General features: G+C 45.0%; 1 pseudogene across 1 annotated transcript; it reads right to left on the reverse strand.

Annotated features, from left to right (window-relative positions):
- Positions 1-1,793: 1,793 nt before the first annotated feature.
- On the reverse strand, positions 1,794-8,791 carry LOC308154552 (ubiquitin carboxyl-terminal hydrolase 42-like; annotated as a pseudogene). The gene is made up of 15 exons: positions 8,563-8,791; positions 7,911-8,120; positions 7,619-7,729; positions 7,028-7,127; positions 6,567-6,634; positions 6,374-6,444; positions 6,163-6,245; positions 5,956-6,067; positions 5,649-5,789; positions 5,394-5,494; positions 5,126-5,280; positions 4,192-4,767; positions 3,358-3,440; positions 2,345-3,094; positions 1,794-2,166 (listed from the first exon to the last, which is right to left on the reverse strand). The product of its transcript is annotated as a ubiquitin carboxyl-terminal hydrolase 42-like (transcript).
- Between the last annotated feature and the right edge of the window lie 2,496 nt (positions 8,792-11,287).

The raw sequence follows: 11,287 nt of genomic DNA on the forward strand, positions 1-11,287 counted from the left end.
CCATATAATAACTCCATCTGGTAGAAAGGCGGACATTTTACCCATTGTGGTGTACATGCCCCATCATAAGCATTCACTCCAACAAACAATGCTTGTAAACAAAGTGAGGGTTACAATTTCTGACATTAACAAATGTATTTAAGGCTTTTTATATACCTTGTACAATGTATACATTTTACATGCTATTGTTGAACTAAAAGGTATAACATAACTGTATAACATACGTAGAGAAAACAGCAAACCATACCCATTTCACTGACTTATGTCCATAGAACATGGTCTAAATTAAGTTGTGGGAATTGTCTAAAACAAACCAGAAACATAAAAAAAAACTAATCTCTATTGGTATTCCTGATACAGGACTGTTTATGTATAAAAAATAACTGATAGTACAGTTCAAAATTTAATTCACAGTATTCTTTCTTATGAACGCTAGAAAAAACAAACTGGATTTTTAAAAAGCAAATACAAAAGGTCCACAGCCAAAAGTGATAACATGATTATTTTTTTTATTTTTTTTGTATACTTGAATAATGAGTTTAAAAGAAAGGATAGAAAGAAAGGGTGTCTCAGTGAGTGTGAAAAGAGGGATGCAGAGAAAAAAAGTTGTCTTCTCCAGTGAAAGGGTTGAGAGAAAGAGAGGGGAAAAAAAGCAAAAACATAAAAGAGCTGGAAATGTCCTCAAGTCTGTCCAGGGTAGGTGTGGTGGTGTAAGTGCACACACAGTCACAACAGCCAGTCCCAGGCCAGCTCCTTCTCTTCCAGACAAAACGCCTCCATATACATTTCCTCCAGTTTTTTTTTCTTTTCTTACAAAGAGAAAACCGTTTTGCTGAGTACCACATACAGATATGCGGATATGGTGACATCATAAACTCGCAGCCAACTGACATCAAACAGTTCATCTCGTAGGCAAAAAACAAAGTTGACTTTTTTTTCCCCATTCTTCTTATTCAATTTTACCAGGTGGACAGATCCTCAAGACAAGAATAAGTCAAAATGTACCAAAGTTCAAAGTCCTGAGTCTTCGACTGAGCAGCGGTTGAGATGTTTAAGCTCCAGGCTTTTCTTCTTTTGTGTTTGTACAAGTATATATGAATTCTTTATTATAAATGTCCATTGAGTTGACAGTGTTCACTGCCAAAGAGTGAAAAAAAAAAAAAAAGAAGAAGAAGAAAAGGAACAAAAAAAGCGTTAAAAAAGAGATTCTAGAATCTCTAAAACGTTTTTGTGTGGTAAAAATACAGTATATTCCCAATGATTAAGCACCACGTTCAAATATTTGGGATCTCATTCCTTTGCTGTTGAAATTAACTTTTCCAAAATATTGATATTTACAGTATTCCAAGTCTGTAAGAGAAAGAAAGAGAGAGAGAGAGAGATGTTAGTCCAGTCATGCATATTCAGTACAATTGAAACACATTATTGATCAGCATAGTCAAGCAGAGAGATTTTCTGGGTGAGGAGAGGTCGTAGTAAAGGAAGGACACTTACATTGTTCTGTGAGTTTGTGGATAGAGATTCACTGTATCATGTCAGTGTATAGGCCATTGGAAGAACTACAGTAGGAGTCTCCATTGGGTTGACTGAGGCCATTACCTACACAAGAAAAAAAGAAAAAAACATTTGTCTCAGAAAGTGATTCCAGAACACAGTAACACTGTGTGTTACATGTTCTTGATATCATCAGTTATAAATCATTATCATCATGAATAGATTCTGGGACATATTGACTGCATTCATATCATAATTACAATCTATTATCATACTATTGAACCCAATGAATGTGTATTTTAACCTGTGTGTCCATTGAGATGGGGTTGTGGTGCGCTGTGATGGGGTGCCGTTGGCGATGCATGACCAGAAGGGAGGCTGAAGTCATCGTAGTCGGTGCGGCGTTGTTTATTAGGAGAGTGGTTGTTGACATGGTCGTCGCCATAGTAACGGCGCTTCCGGTTCGGCCTCTCCTCACTGCTTCCTGCCCTGCTCCCACAGGGGTCACAGTGAGGGGCCCGGTGCCCCTCTGAGCTCTGGGGGGAGTGGCTCTCGCCCCCCGACCTGTCCGACTCATCCTCCGTGTCGTGCCTCCGCTTCTTTTTCTTCTTCTTCTTGTGTTTGGAGGAGCTGGCGTCTGCAGCCCGGTCAAGGGAATCCACGTCTGAGCTCCTGAAGAGAAAGAGAAGAAGAAAACACAATCAGGTCAAAACCACGTATTGTAGCCTACACTAATATCACATGTTGGCTGTGTACAGTTTTATTTAATGAACACAGTAGTATCGCATAGTTCACTATAACATGAACTATTTAAAAGGGCACTATGTAGCGTTTAGCTCTCACTGCTCACCCATGTTCTCGGAGTCTCTCTTTGTCCTTGGACTTCTTCTTCTTCTTACTTTTCTTATGTTTCTTGGCCAGGCGCTCCTCTGAGCTCTCCTCTCTGTCTTCCCGTAGGTGGCCGTGGTTTTTCTCTGGCTCTGCCCTGCTGAGGGCTGGTGAGAGGGCCCGACGGTGGGGTGAGTGTTTGGTGGAGGTCAGAGCGGGCAAGGAGGTCTCCTCCTTAGCAGGGAGGTCTCTTTCCTTGCCGTCGCCCCTCTCCCGGCCCTCCTCTCTCCCCCTTGAGCGGCCGTGGGGCTCCTCCCTGTGGGGGTAGTTGTGGGAGCCGTAATCCTTCCTCTCCCTCTCGTCTCTGGATCGGTGGTGATGGTGGTGGTAGTGGTGGTGGCACCTGTCCCTGTCTCTGGGGTGGTGGAAGTTCCTCTCCCAGCGGCGCTCCGTCTCCCAGTCCCGGTGGTGCTGGTCCCGGCTGGGCGAGCGGTCTCTGTAGGACAGGCTGTCGGTCTCAGAGACAGTTCTCTGGATCTCCCTGGTGTCGTACTTGTGTGGAGCTACCAGGCCCACAGAGGCCCCCGGGGCTGGGCCAGGCGGGGGCTTGGAGAAGGCAGAGGTGACCGGGGTGTCGAGGGAGGGTGTCGGCTGGGTGGATAAGGCCGTCTGGTTGTTGGGGTGCGTAGTGGAACTACTTGCCCTCTGGGCATCGGTTAGCGAATTAGCTCCTACATCCGATGTGTTCATGGTGGCAGTGGGCATTGGCGAACTAGCAGCAGAGGATGGTGCGTGGTGAGGGAGCGGATTAGCTCCGTTGTCATGGGTGGAGGCGCATATCTCTGGTGTAAGGGAGAGTCGACCCTCACTAACTGCACCATGCAGACTCTCACTCTGAGAAGGGGTGGCCTGGGTATTATATACCTCTTTGCTAGAAAAAAAGAAGAAGAAAAGCATACAGGCTTAATACAATTACATTCTTAATATCATAATTTAAAATCATTGAAATCTGCACAGGTGTGAGGGTTGTCTCACCTTGGCCGACTGTGATGAGACTCCCTACCGTTGGCTATGCTTGGACCCACACCAGACGACAGCCCAGGACCACTGCTAGAAACCTGCAACAGACCACAAACACAAACATCAATGGGCGCACTGATGAAAATATTTACAGGACATGATTACATACTGCAGGATAATGACATGATTACATACTGTTACATACATGATTACATACTGCAGGATAATGACATGATGACATACTGCAGGATAATGACATGATTACATACTGCAGGATAATGACATGATTACATACTGCAGGATAATGACATGATTACATACTGCAGGATAATGACATGATTACATACTGCAGGATAATGACATGATTACATACTGCAGGATAATGACATGATGACATACTGTTACATACATGATTACATACTGCAGGATAATGACATGATGACATACTGCAGGATAATGACATGATTACATACTGCAGGATAATGACATGATTACATACTGCAGGATAATGACATGATTACATACTGCAGGATAATGACATGATTACATACTGCAGGGTAATGACATGATTACATACTGCAGACTGATTACATACTGCAGGATAATGCTTTGCACTAGTATTTCAACAACAATACCTTCTTCTCTTGTCCTTGCAAGCAGCCAAATACCATGACAACAATCCTATACGTGGCCCGATATCAGATAACCACACTTTATCAGATAGAAACTATTCTATGCTACCGTTTTGGCATGTTATTTGACTAAGTACCTTGTCAGTGTGTTTGAGGCCATTGACTTTGTGGTGTCCGTTCTGGTGACCGTTCTGGTTGGGTTTGGCGATGCCGTTACTGTTGTGGTGCGCCCCAGCCTCACTCCCACCAGCACCGTTGGCTGGGGTCGCGGGGCCGGTCCGTAGACGGCTCCTCCGTTCCTCCCGTTGAAATTAGGCTTGGCCAGGCCGTTTTCTAGAGCGCCGCCCTCCTGATCAGACTCCTCTGATGACTCGTGGCCGTACGGCACCAGGAAGGAGGAGCCGTGATTCCCATTACTGGCTGACGTGCCGTTCACACGAGGCGGGCGAGGGGCGGACATACAGGCTGAGGTAGACTGTGAGGAAGAGGAAGAGGAGGAGGCGGACGGCTGGACGTAAGAGGAGGAAGCTGAGGCTGAAGAAGAGGATGAGGAGGGGCGGATCTGCTTGCGCTGGCCAATGTAGAAGGAGAGCTTCTGTAGAAGGAGAGCAGGGTCGGGGATCCCAGTGGGACGGCAGAGTGGGTTTGAGGAGATGGAGGACGAGGAGGATGAAGAAGAGGAGGCGGAGGGCAGCACGTGGCTCGGTTTTCCGAGGCCGCCACTGCTGGTGCTAGGCTTGGAGCCAGATGGATTGTCTCTTAGAGAGCCGTTCCCGTTGACGTGAAGGGTGTTCTGTGAAACAACCAAAATAAGTTAGCTACAAGCCTCATTACACACTGCTGTTTCCCTTACCATTGAATAGGTGGGGCGGACCCCCCTGTCTGGAAATTTGGCTTAGATAGAACTCAATAGAAAATGAGTAAATGGTAATGGCATCGCTGGATGTGTACTCATGTGCCCTGCCAAAAACAAATCTGTGCGAAACACTGGTACGCGAGCTTGCTGTGAATACAGTATTATCATTCATTGATCTTTAATAATCATCAGAATTATCATTAAGTATCATGCCAATGTGGTGTGAAGCTGCGTGTGGAGGCTCATATGACAATCAAAGAGTGTGTGTGTATACAGTGCAGTATAGAGGCTGTACCTTAGCCATGTTTGGGGGCAGCTGGGGGCCGATGAAGCCGGTGGAGTTGTGGCGAGGCCCGAGGTTGACACGGGGCGTGAGGACAGGCCTGGGGGTGCGGGCCTGGGGTGCGGCTCACGAGGTTACAGTCCCCTCCCTTCTTCAGATCAGGTGACCTGGCGGCCGGACAGTCGGTCAAACAAGATGTTTTCGTGATAAAAAAAAAAGGGGGGGGGGGCATGCACAAGTTGTAAGTTGTGAAATGTCTTTGCGCCTCTGTGGTACTCACCTGATGTAGAAGAGCACGTAAGCCTGTTGGTTGAGAACGGATCTGATGTCACTGACAGACACCGAGGAGTCGTTCATCTGATACCACTGCCCGTTACTGGCCTGAGAATTAAGAAGAGGACTGTTAACGTCACATCACATCAACATCTAATTCTGAGCAAAATGAGACTGGCTGATGCACTGGTGAACTGAATTTTTATGAGGGGGGTGTGTGTGTGTGTGTGTGTGTGTGTGTGTGTGTGTGTGTGTGTGATACCTTGATGTAGCAGTAGTAGTGTCCAGCATGGCAGCTACGGCCTGAGTGGACCAGCACTGCGTACAGAACATAGACCTGGGGCTCCCCATGGGACTGGGACATGAAGGGCCTAAGGTCCAGGTACTCGGGGTACCTCACGTCCTGAGTAAGGAGAGTAAGGACGTGGTCAGCACCACACAGGGAAACGAACAGGGGGTACATCTTCAAAATAACTAAGGCATTTCTGATTGTCTGAGAAGAGGAAAAAAATACCCTATTGCATTTAACATTCTAAACCTGAATCCAAATATTCCCAAAATGATCTTACCTTTCCAATCTTGCCCCCGTTGAAGTTGGCAAAGCGCTTCAGTGAGATGGTGAGCACGTTGGAGCTCCGGTGGATGGTGAATCTATTTGAGGCTGGAACCATTTTCTTACACCTGCAGACAGGTTTTAGTCAGTTGCATTCCATTATGATGTGAGGAATCAAAACTCAATAGGCTGCACAAATAAATGAATACAGGTATATACTAACTTTGTGCATTTGTATGCATTCTCTCCATCCAGTTGCTCTGGCTTGACAAACTGCTCCAGTGCCTTGGTTATGCTGGGAGCCGTCTGCAAGACGACAGACACAATTCTCAATTATTTACTTATTACCAATATCTCATATCACGATGAATAATTCTTGTAAAAGGTACTTGATTGATGTGAAAGCAGAATGATTATGTATAATTGTGTGTTACCTTTATTTCCAATGCGACATCCAAGTAGGGGTCAAACGTGTCAGAGACTGCTTTGCAGTTTAAACATTTTACTGTGAAAGATTGAGCATTGAAGATTCAGTGCTTTTCTTTGCTAACTTTGTACGGGTAAGCAACATACATACAGTATAAGCAGCATACAAATGAGCAATGCAAGTTTGGACCAATAACTTACCTCTGGATCGTAGGTACCCTCCAAAGACTTGGTGGATAAAACTGGTTGCCTGCGTTTGCCTGTCCAATCTATTGAAAAAAGAAATGTCAGAAGAATTAAAAAGACAAACTACAAACTACTCAAAATGTGAATGAATTCAAGATACTCGTTTATTAACCATTAGCAACACAAACTGTTACAGCCCTTTGAGAAGAAGAAATAAAGGGGAAGAGACAGCAGAGGAAATAGAGCAAAGATAATTACAGAAACGTAACCTGTTGGCGCAGAAAGGAAATCCACTATCCACAAGAGCTTGCTACAGTCAGTTTTAAGGGTCGCTTCTATAAGCGAGGGTCATTGCAACATATCTATTAATCATGTCTCACTGTATTCTAAGCTAAATATGAATGTAGGTCAGATCCAAGTACACTACATCCTAGTGGCTGAACACTGATTTCCATAACTCCCTCAGTAACACCTACTTGGTTCCAGGCAGGCAGGACTTTTGCATAGCATCCACTGTGTATCGCAGGAACTCGTGGGCATCCTCCTGACTCCCTAAGCGGAAGTGCTTTGCAATCCCTACCGGGTGTAACAGGGCAGGTAGATGACCAAACCATACAGTTGACAAAAACTTGAGAGCATCAAACAATCACATTGACATGGTTAGCTGTTACTTATCGTTTGGTATTTTGGTGGAAGCATAGGATGCTATTGCTAAGAAGCTGTCTGTCAAATAGTTCTCCCTCCAAAATAAATTGATAGCACCTTCTACTTTTTTGGAGGGAAAATAAATGTTCTGAAGATACTGTGTGTTCCCTGGATTTGGCACCTGTGATGCTATCCAACTCTCTTTGCATTTTTGGAGGGAAAACTATTTAGCTGACAGGCTGGTCATATTGTCCATATATCTATTATTTTGATACAGCAAATATGTTTTTTTGTTTTGTTCTGATGTGATTGCAGGCAGTTATTATTATTTTTTATTTATTTTTTTACAACAACACATATTTCCATCAAGCATATATTAAATAGTAATATCGTTTTTTTTCTGATTGTGAGTGGACACTCACGTTTTAGTTCATTGATGACACCAATGGGCTTGATGACGTTCCCCGAGTTAGCAAAGACCTGGGTGATGTGGTTCTGCATGGTGCACATCATACAGAAACCAGGCTCATGACCTAAAGGGGAACAGATATGGAGGTTAATCGGATAAGAGGCATGTTGTACCGTATCTTCTAGCATTCTGTTCCGATTAACTTCATTCCTCAATACAATTGTTTAAAATTCAATATATCACGACCAAAATAGTCATTCTAAACAGGTCTGGAAACCAGATTGGTTATATCTTCATTCACATACATGTTTTGGAATGTTCCCGGGTCAGCATGTAGTTGGTGAGGGGAACGGTGCAGGTGAGACACTGCAGAGCCGAGTTGAGGAAGCAGGTGTTTCCCAGGTTCTGGAGGCCCGCTCCGATGCGGTGGATCTGGCTCCACTTCAAGTTGAGCCGCTCCATAGGGAGCAGGACCTTCTGGGGGAGGCCAATGCCGTCCCCACTGCTCAGCACCACTGGGGAGGGTGGGGAAACACAAATAAAAACACTGAGATTAGTCACAGGCGGAAAATACTTTTAAAGAAAGTTTTACGTTTTGTTTATATGGAACTTGGAAACAAGCGATGGAGTGCTAGGTGAGAGCAGAGGGCAGAGAGATGCTGTCTTTATTACTGACATCACACAGTAGGTTCTACAAGAGAGAACCTCATTCTGGGTCATTTGCTTGCGGCTACATTAAGCGATTGATTACCTCCCCTCACAGTACAACATGCTTACATAACTTGCCATGCCATAGAGAAAAGACACACAACACCTAGGAAACCTGTTCAGTCGGTCAATTGGGCGGGAATTCCCTCAGCACACACAGTGAATACATTTACAGTGAGTGCAGGTATTTGCCCTCGTTTTTACCCAGCATCAAGAGACCTTTTGATTTAACAAACCATATCTTCTCACCTTGCTCCTTGGGCCGATCCACTGAGTGGGTCGCACTGCTGTAGATGGTAGCTCCAGGTGTGGGGCCCAGGCAGCCGCCTGTCTTCACCCTGGGGGTGTCATTGGGTGAGGGGCCCACCCCCCAGCTGGAGCAGCTGCTGTCCATCCCGTCTCCACTACTGAAGGGGGAGCGCTTGCACCCGACTGACTCAAGGTCAGACTTCTCTGAAGATCTGTCAACTATGGTCATTGTTCATTGCTGATGGGCAAAAACAACAAACACAGATGAAAGTTAGCTGAGTTAGCTATTTAATATGTAAGTATTGACAACTAGTTGAGGAATGATAACCCTGGTAGAGATTAGTGAAGTTGTATCTGAACCAAGCACACATACAATCTTCACTGGAGCTCTAGTGGGTTAGTATTACGCTATGATATTCAGATTGTAGTCCAAGAGTGCCAAATAAAGTGCAGTGTATATAGGATGCTCTAAACAACCTATGAAGCAACACTTTAATACAGTGTCATCCTTAGCTACCTGCATGCATGCATGTTCCGTCCAGCATCTAAATCAAACACACTGATTTCTATTATAAATGGGTGACTTCTGGGTATGACAGATTCAGTTGGTGGATCTATTCACACATTATAGCAGGAATGACTCCCTGTCTGGCACTGAGAGGGGCGTATGATACTCAGTCAATCCCCATGAAATATGGCAGAACAAAATCGTTTCAAATGAAAGCTTGAGGAACAAAGAAGGGTTCACAAAAAGAGTAGCTAGCAACCCAAAGCCAGTTTTTGGTTTTTGAATCAAATGTACATAGCTAAGAAAGAGAAGGAAAGAGAGATAGAGCTCCTAAGTAAGTGAGGGACAGTGTCAGTAATAAGCACAGGAATAAGCATACATCTAGAAGCATTTGGAGCATAGTAGTGTATTATGGAGATCCATGTTAGTATGTCATATTAACCACCAGGTTTACAATGCATGGCAAAACATTCCTATCACTTTAAGAATTTGCCCACCGATACAACCGTTCGTTAAATAAGATTTCACCGAATAATATTGCCAAACTAAAAATGCGCCTGCTTGTACCAAATAAATGGCTCGTACACACTAGATTCACGGACACGTGACAACGTTACAGTAGGGTGTTAGGGACATAAACGTTTGTGTACAGTAGAATTCTCGTCCAGCGGACAGCTTTTAGAATGTTACCTAACTGCCTAGTTACAGGAACCACATCATGACTTCGGAGGGGGCAGAATTGATCAAATAACAAACTTGACGGCTGGCTCGGATTACCCAACGATTCAACATTGATTTGATTTTATTTTATTTTATTAATTCATGCTTGCAGTGGAGCCAAGGCCCCACTGAAAAACTGCAGAACTTACATAGATATGACACACAATATTAGCAGCACAACAATTACACAACAATTTTAAAGTTTAAAAATATTTCAAGGCGGCAAAGCAAGGGCAGGTAGCAGTCATGGTAGCCATGCTGTATTATGTGTGAGTCTAAATATTGTCATTGTACAGTCTAACTGCAGTATGCAGGGTTGAGTTCCTCAGCCTGCTGGTGTTGGCCCTCGGCTCAGCCAGCTTGTGCTGGTTCCTCAGTGTCCTGGCAGTGCAGCTGCCTCGTGTTGGAGGCAGCAGGTCATGCAGAGGGTGTTGCTCGTCATGCATGTTCCTGACCAGCTTCACTGCGGCCTCCTCCCTCCTTGTCTGGAGTGATGGTAGGGGTTGTGAGATCTCACCAGCTCTCCTTCTGATGATTCTGCAGGCACGTGTCTGGACTCGCTCTAGCTCAGCCTGTTGTTTTTTAGAGCAGCCCACCAAGAGCACTGAGCTGTATTCCAGACACGGCCTGATGAGAGTGGTGTAGATGGTGATGAGGTCATCCGCAGGTAGACCGTGTCTTGCCATGACCGTGAGATAGTGCAGCCGCTTGGAGGCAGTTTTTATTGCCTTCTCAATGTGCACATCTCCAGTCAGCTTTTGATCCAGATGGTATCCCAGATACTTTGTTGTTTCCACAACAGGTACTTCCTGTCCCCCCAGCATCAGCGGGGGAGGTTGTGGTGGGTTCCGGGCAAAACATATGCGCAGCTCATGACCATGTAATCTGAAAGTGAAAGCCCGAAAACCAACATCGACAAGAACTAGCCCCTGTTGCAACCAGTAAACTATCACCTATACTAGTATAATTAACACGTTTAATTAATTAACATATCAGCAAGCTAACTTAGTACATACATATATATCTATCTATATATTTATATATATAAACTGAAAATCAGCCCTCTCTGGGAGGTATCGCCACTGAAAGACAAGAGACTTGCAACACGAACACGCACGTTTACGACAACTGTTCCCTCCTCCCACCCAGGCTGAGAGAGGCTTTAGCCAACGAGACAGGCCTCTAGCAACGCAACACACCAGGAGAAACAGAGAAACAGGTCATTTTAAACGTGTCTTACCCTGTTTTCGTCAACGATAAGGGAAAGTGAAGAGCGTGTGGCCTTTCTTGAGCACACGATCAGCATTCTGGTGCGGGGAAGCTCGCGCGTGCATGGTAACAACCACAGACGCCATGGTAACGGCGCACGTAACAATACTACAATTCTATGGCGAGGATGAGCATTGTGCAACAATTATCCTACTACTACTAGCTAGCTATAGTGCAGCAATTATCTCATTCATTGCTCCAGTGGCGCCGGCAGCCGGAATCCTGTAC

Source organism: Nansenia antarctica (assembly GCF_963989245.1).
Source record: "Nansenia antarctica genome assembly, chromosome: 1".
NCBI lineage: Eukaryota > Metazoa > Chordata > Actinopteri > Argentiniformes > Microstomatidae > Nansenia > Nansenia antarctica.